This window comes from Octodon degus, unplaced genomic scaffold (assembly GCF_000260255.1).
Source record: "Octodon degus isolate 3935 unplaced genomic scaffold, OctDeg1.0 scaffold00083, whole genome shotgun sequence".
Lineage (NCBI taxonomy): Eukaryota > Metazoa > Chordata > Mammalia > Rodentia > Octodontidae > Octodon > Octodon degus.
The window spans coordinates 9,144,963-9,152,920 of record NW_004524659.1 but is presented as its reverse complement, the minus strand read 5'-3'; positions in this window follow the sequence as shown (position 1 = coordinate 9,152,920).

Genomic DNA, 7,958 nt, shown 5'->3' with positions numbered 1-7,958 from the left:
TTTCAACAAATAATACACTGCATACATTCTTCCTAGTGGTTAATTGCTGTACAAGATGCAGACTTGTGATCCTACTTACAAACATCATTAGAAAAAATCATTCTATTCATTAAGAGAATGCAACTATATATCTATCCCAACCACTTTGACATTCCATATTTTTTTAAACTATAGTAATGCTACCTCAAGTTTCTTCCTATTTATTCCTCTTTCTCCAGGAGAGGAAAACCTCAGCCACACAGCTAGAAGGTGCCAAGGCCAGAGTCCAACTGCAGGCAGGTTCATAGCTAGTATGCCACTGTCACCGGACATGCGGGATGCGCAGGTAAGGCTCCGGCCCTTATGACAGAAGCCCTGCATCAGCAGCCACGCCGTTAAGTGGGCTCTTGGTAGTCAGAAGGAGTCTCCATGGGACCCTTTATAGAGGCAGCACCCAAGCCCCAAAAAGTCCAAGGAAGCCACAAAACAAAACTTATTACAAAAATAGCATTGGTTAACACAACTAAACAGGACAATGCCCAACCATTCCTCTAGCTCATTCCTGCCCCAGCCTCGCACAGGCACACCAAGCGCGCCTCTCCATTGTCTCCGCTCCTTTGGCCTTGATGTGAAGGATCTGGATAACTGGTGTCTGGGTGATTATGCGGGACCAGAGGTGCTGATCCAGCCTCGTGCTCTCCAAGAGCCTCATTTCCGCCAGGTTGAACTGGCAAATGACTTCTGAGAGACCCAGGAGTTCCGCGCTGACCAAGGGACACGGGAAGACAGGAGCAGAAGGCGCCAGGCCACCGGGAGACCGAGAAGCGCTTGCGCACAGCGGGTGCCCTCCTGCAGCGTGGGCACAGCACTGATTGGCTCTCCGGCTCCAGCTTCCGCTCCACAGCGACCTTCCCTTCTCTTTCTTGTTCTTTGCTTTAGAGCTGGAATTCCCTCGGGACCTTTGAACCGCACTCAGTGATGCCTCTGGGACCACGATTCCCAGTAGGGACCTCGAGGATGACGTCCTCGCCCATTACACCCTCGCCCCAACCCTCCTCCTCCCTCACCTCCCGCGTTCCCCCCTCGTGCTCGTAAATTCATCCCTTTCTCAGTCTCTCCTGGGGTCGAGGCCACAAGAGGACTAGATTTTTCCTCAGCAATTTTATCTCTATTTAGGAAAAAACGATTTCAGGTAAGAGTCCTTCCAAGTTGTGTGGGTTGCAGCCCGGCTGTTCCCTAGCGTCCCTCGGTTGTAAGGACGATAGAGGCAATGAACTTCTCGTAACTACTTGCTTTAAGGGACTATGATTCATCCAGTTGTCCTAGGTTATAGCCTCTTGACTTATAAATCCTATCCCACCGCGCTCCTCTCTCCTCCCATTGAATCCAAAGCTTTCACACTCAGATACATCCTCCAAATCTTTTTTCATTTTGAGACAGGGTTTGGCTAAACTGCTAAATTGACCAGATGAGCTTGACTCAGTCTGCCAGAGTGCTGGGATTGCATGTGTGCACATCTTTTGAAGCTCCTGACGCCAGCCATTACCCTAGTTTGGAAACAATACACAGTATTGTTTTGTCTTCCCTTTCCCAGCAATTACTATGCTATTTCTAGCAGAACTTCTATGCGATATCTGCATTTCATGTCTCCGGGTTTCTCATCTGTTTTTCTTTGTCGAACTCAGCTCCAATCTAACATTAGCACCCATCAACCAGAACTGCTCTTGACAAATTACCGATAATCAAAACCAGTAGATAAAACAACTTAAAAATATATACATATGAATAGTCATCTTGCTAAACCGAATGGTTAACTTCCAGTTGTTATTCTACTCCTCCTGTTGGGACCACTTTATACGAATGACCAGTCCCTCTTCCTTAGATACTTTTTAAATTACCATGATATCATATATTAGTTTTCTCTCCCCCCCCCCACCCATCACTATTCCTCAGTTTCCTATGCTGCTGCATCCTCTTCTTTCTGGCCTCTTTAATTTCAGGACTCCTCGTGTCTGATCTTTTTGCTTTTCCTTATCTGTGCTCCGTTTCTTGGTCACTGCATCCAGTCAGGTGGCTTCAAGTATGCACTGTGTGCGACGGCCCCTCACCTATCGTGGAGGTTACGTTCTCGACTCCCCCGCCATAAGTGGAAATCAGCAAAGTAGTGACACTGCATTTATTTTAGAATTTGTATATATTTTAAGGGTTTATAAGCCCTTCCCACACTCTTATAAACCTTTCCCACATTTTTAAAAACACTTCTAAGGACTGGGGAGATGGCTCAGTGGAATAAGCACTGGCAAGTGCAAGGGCCTGAGTTCATTCCTGGGTTCCGCCAAAACAACGACAACAACAACACACTAGTGTTCTAGTGTTCTTATTTTCTAAACTCATAAACCTACATAATTTTTTTTTAAATTTGTGTGTGTGTGTGTGTGTGTGTGTGTGTGGCCAGCTCAGCCCACCAGGGGGCGCAGCTGGCTGGCACGTGGTGCTGGGGGATTAACCGCGGTCCCTGTGCTTTGTTAAGCTTGTTCTAAGTAGGTGCTTTAGACCACTGAACCATCTCACCAGCCCAAACCTACATAATTTTAACAACATACATATAGTGTACGATACACTATGTATTTATCTGCTAAAGAAATATATACTGTAAACAGTGCATTTTATTTTGATTTAATATTCTTTTAATATGTTAGAATTAACATTATAAATGTTTTTGTCTTAAAATATTTTAAGCAAAAATCATTAAAAGCATAAATGCTACACATTTAAATACATATGCAGTAGTGTACACTACTACAAAATTCTGCAATATAGAAAAAATTCTGCAATAAATTATTTATTTATTTATTTTTAAAATTTTTATTCATTTTAATGAGAAAAAAGGTAGAATAATGATGAAAGAGTTTCAATACAGGTTGGTAGGATGTGATAAATAATTTAGTTTAATATTTTTTGAAAACCTGTGAAACAGTCCGTGAAAGTCGAACCACGAAGTAGTGACTACTGTACCAGTAGTTGCCACACTTACAGCTCCAGTTCACACCTGTCCACAGAACTTTAGACTCACATATATTTTTTCCACCTTCCAAACTTGTTATTCCTCTGATATGCCTAAACCTGAATTAGAGACCTGGAATTAGCTTAGAGCCAGTGATGGTGAACCTTTTAGAGCTTTTAATAACAAACTGCCTACCGCTCTTGCTGTGGGTTCAGAATCACTGGTCTTTCATTTCTCTCTGAGGTATTAGCCATTCTAGTTGATGAATTTTTCTCAAATATTTCCCCTTTTGCCAGGAATTCCCCTCCTAGAAATATACTCGAGAGACATAAAACATGTGTATAACCGTGTATGGTTGGCACATGGCTGCTATTCAGCACTGCGGTAAGCTGAGGTAGGAGGATTGCAAGTCTGAGCTCAGCCTGGGCAATTTAGTGACTTCAAGAGATCCTGTGTCAGCATAAAAACAGGAAAGGGGCTGAGGCTGTAGCCCTGGGTTCAGTTCCCAGGTCAAAATAAACAAACAAAATCAATAACAACAAACGAGAAAAATCTAAATGTTCATAGTGGCATTATTCATAGTTGCCTAAAGAAACAATCCAAACATTGAATCCATTCAATTGATGAGTGGAATGATGAAATTATGGTACAGCAGTTCAATGAAAAAATTATTTTTCAATTTGAAAAGTGAACTGAATCGTGCTGCATGTTGACAGTCTCATATATAGAGTCTTTGTCCCGACCCACGGGTTAGTCAACGAGGACCCTAGAGGGGGAGTGGGGATGAGAAGGGACAGCAGACACAAAAAATGGAGACAAGACAAGTTCTGATCAAGTCTCATTTACTTAGGGGAGGTGCTGGGTATATATGGGGGGGCATGTAGGAATGAGGAAGTCTCAGCTCTTGACACCAGCAGGTATCCAGGCAACAGAGGAAGGTCCCACCCCCTGGGCATAGCAGGAGGCTTACCGCAAATAGGCGGTGTAAGAGGGAATAGAAGCTTAACTCAGTGGAAGAATAAAAACTTAAGGGTATAGCTCACACTGTTATAAAATGGATACCAGTCATAGGTTTCCCACAAGTCTTGACTCCCTCATTCAGCTGTTGCAGAATTTCTAAGAAATTGGAGAGACCAGGAGGGAATTTCAGGGGGGACTTTTATGCCGCACTGTCCCAGCCATTAGAAATGCTCCAAATACCTAGCTAGGCTCCAAACCAAGGAAGGGTTCCCTTTTACACACTTTGTGATGTCAAGCAAGTAGAGATACAGAAGCAAGATGGTCATCCCAGCAGCTAACCCTATCTTAGCCTTGAAAGAAAACACATATTTTGCATCTTAGTATGTTATGATGCTGTGAAGCTTGTTTATAACCCCATTTGTTAGTTTTATTGGTGTTGGTACCCAGTATTATTCCTCAAAGGGAGGAAATTCCCACAAGAGAACTGCCTGAAGTGTCTTCCTTATCAACGAGAAAGGCAAGCCTGCATCTTGAGGTAGGAGTTGTACAAGGAGTTGCTTTCCAGAGCTGGGAACATTTCACAGAGCTCCAAATTCTGCTTTATAGTTACATAAAAATGGGCCTTAGAGCTGGGCATGGAGGCACATGCCTGCAATCCTAGCCCTCTGGGAGGTTGAAGCAGGAGGATCTAACTTCAGTCAAGCCTGAGCAACCTAGAAAGTGACCTGCTTAAAAATAAAAAAGGAAGGAGATGTGGGCTGGAGAAGTAGCTTCATGCAAAGGCCCTGGATTCCATCTCCAGTACTTGAAAAACATAAGGAAGGGAAAGAAAAGAAAAGAAAAGAAGAATTCTTTCTTTCGGCTCATTTTATAGCCCAGGCTATTCCTTTTTTTTTTTTTTTTTTATTTTTGCAGAACCAGGGATTAAACTGAGGCCCTTGCACTTTCCAGGGAAGCACTTATTCCACTGAGCTCTCTCCCCGGCCCCAAGCCCAGGCTATTCTTGAACTCACAAGGATCCTCCTGTCTCAGCTTTCCAAGTGCTGGGATTACAGGCATACACCACCACACCCAGCTAGTTCTTCTTTTTTAGGATAATAAAATACTCTCATTGATTGTAGTGGTGGATGCACAACAGTATATGTGAACATACTAAATGCTATTGAGTTATTCACTTTATTTTATTATTTTTTTAAGAAAGGGTCTACAGGGTGTTCAGGGTCTCACTACTAGATCAGACTTGTAGTGATCTGCCTGTTTACAGCCTCCCAAGAGCTGGATTATAGGCTTGCACCACCACACCCAGTCTCATTGCCACCTCAGCACGCCCCGGGGGCAGAGCCAGCATGGCAGGCCCAAGGATTGAACCCCTGGCCCCTGTGCATGCTTGCAGGTGCTTTAATCCACTGAGCTATTTGGCCAGGCCTGAGTTATTCACTTTAAGTGGTAAACTGTGTCATATATAAAATTATTTATCATTAATCTTTCAAAAGTAGCTGCCTAAGACTTCTATCTCCATAACTCCTACCTTAACCACTGTCATCTCAGACTATTGCATCAACCTCTAGGATTTCCCTATTCTCTCTGCTTTACACTTGAAGTCAAAGAGATATTCATAAACAGATCTGATTATGTCATTATTTGACTGTTCTTTTTCCACAGGATAAAATCTGAACTTTCTTTTTCTTTTTTGCAGGATGGAAGAACAAAACAGGACTTAGCACATGTTTTTTTTTTTTCTAGCACATGTTAAGCAAGTATTCTACCATTGAGCAACACCCTTAGCCTTTTTAAGAATTTAAACATTTCTGAGATACCATTTCACGAAGTTTCCTAAGCTGGCCTTTTTTTTTTTTTTTTTTTCCCAGCTGGCTCAGGCTGCCTTAAGGGCAGGTCTGGTATGGCATATGGAGCTGGGGATCAGACCGTGGTCCTCTGCGTCTCACTGGGTTTGCCCAAGCAGGCGCTTAAGCAACTGAGCTAATCGGCAAGGCCCCTCTAGGCTGGCCTTTAACTTGGTTCTCCTGCCTCAGCCTCCTGAGTAGCTTTAGAGAGCTCTTTCTGGTCCTTGTCTCTGTCTGGGAAGTTTGTATTTGTAATCCCATGGATAAGTTATTGGAATCTCATCAAGTTAATTCCCAGGAACCCAGGGGAACCCAGGGGTCCAGCCATGGTGATGGTATCCGGAACAAAGGCCTTGACATAGGGCCAAATCCAGGTTTTGTTCAGTCATGAAGGAGGAGTGGCTTGGGATGAATAACTGAAAATGGCAGGAAGTCGGTGAGTACTGTGAACTGGGCTAGGTAGGAGGCCTGTATTTACCTCTGCAATTTACAGAGAGAGAGATATGCAGAGTGTAATCTGCATTACACAATTGAGATAGTATCTGGGCCAGGGAGATGGCTCAGTGGAATAAGTGCTTCCTTGGCAAGTGCAAGGGCCTGAGTTCAATCCCCGGTTCCACCAATAAAAAGAAAAAAAAAAGTGTGAGTACAATTGAGATAGTATCTGATGTTTTGGGGTCTGATGCTTCAGCTCTGATGTGTAATCTTTCAAGCCCCAGGAAGTCAGCTTCTACCTTGAGGCTCGATTCCAGCTGACAGCATGGAGCACTGGCTCTTCATCCTGTCTCAACCTGGCTCACACTAGGGAGCAGCAAGTGGGGGGTACTGGGAAAACACATGTGCCATCTTCAATGACTACCACCAGCACCTTGGCTAGGCCAATATGCATTACTTAAAGCCAATTGAAGGGATAAGGAAAAGTCCTAAGCAGCTCTGTGCATCTTAATACATGGAAATAGGGTCAGGCACAGCCAAAATGGAGACAATTGCTCTTCTTTCAAAGAGAGTCGCCCAGATGGTCCTCCACAGTAGCTGGGGTTACAGTATGTGGTGTTGTGCCTGCCTTATTTGGCTTTTTTCCCAATTTGCTTCATTTTCCCTTTGCGTACGTTTGTGTGGGTGGGTGGGTAAGTGGGTGTGATTTTTAACAACTATTTTAAAGTCTGTATCTGATAGTTCTGATCTCTGAAGATCTTATAGGGCTAGCTTACTGTTTAGTACATCTTCTGACATTTTGAGTTACAGCTTATGATTGTGATCTTATTTTGAGTTTTATATTTGGAAATCCTAAGTTGAAAACCAACCGCTACAGAAAGATTTTATGATTGCTTTTGAAAAGACCTCAGAAATATCAATAGCTCAAGACGGTTTTTATGTTAACACACTAGTTTGGAGTTCCATTGTTATTTGGGAGTAAATGCACACTCAGAAAATACCTTTTTTTCTGTTTTAAATATTAAGTATATCATAGGCAGATGGACAAATTTTATTCTGGTTTATCTACCTCATTTGGTATTCATCTCTTTATTTCGAGGAATAACCACTCATTTGGTTCTGGTTCAAAAATTTATCCTATACTCATTGGACATAAGAACTCAAGCTGCAAAATTATTGTGGCCAATAAACTACTTTCCTTGCCACATTGCCCCAGCAATAGATCATTGACTTATCACTTGTGGATTTTATTTATTTAAGTGCTGAAATGAATGTCATTGTGACTGGATCACAACTTAGCTAGCTACTACAATTTTATACAAGGCAAATAAGGGTTGTATTTTTCTAGAGCCTCATTCATTTGTTTTGTTCTTACTACTTCAGAGAGGTTAGATGGGTGACTTTCAGATTGTCCCACCTCATTGCCCCCTGGATTTGCCTTTGTTGAACTGGATATCTGGGATTGCATCTTGCTTAAGTGTCTTCTCATCTTTCTTTCTTTCTTTCTTTCTTTCTTTCTTTCTTTCTTTCTTTCTTTCTTCCTTCCTTCCTTCCTTCCTTCCTTCCTTCCTTCTTCCTTCCTCCCTTCCTTTCTTTTTCTTTTTAGTTTAATTCCTGAGTTGATGCTTATAAATTGCCTATGGCAAGTAGTATTAAGCTAGTATTTAGAACTCTTAGGAAGGACTATTTCTCAGGGATGTCTTCCAGATGTAGCTGGCATTTTTTTTTTTTTTTTT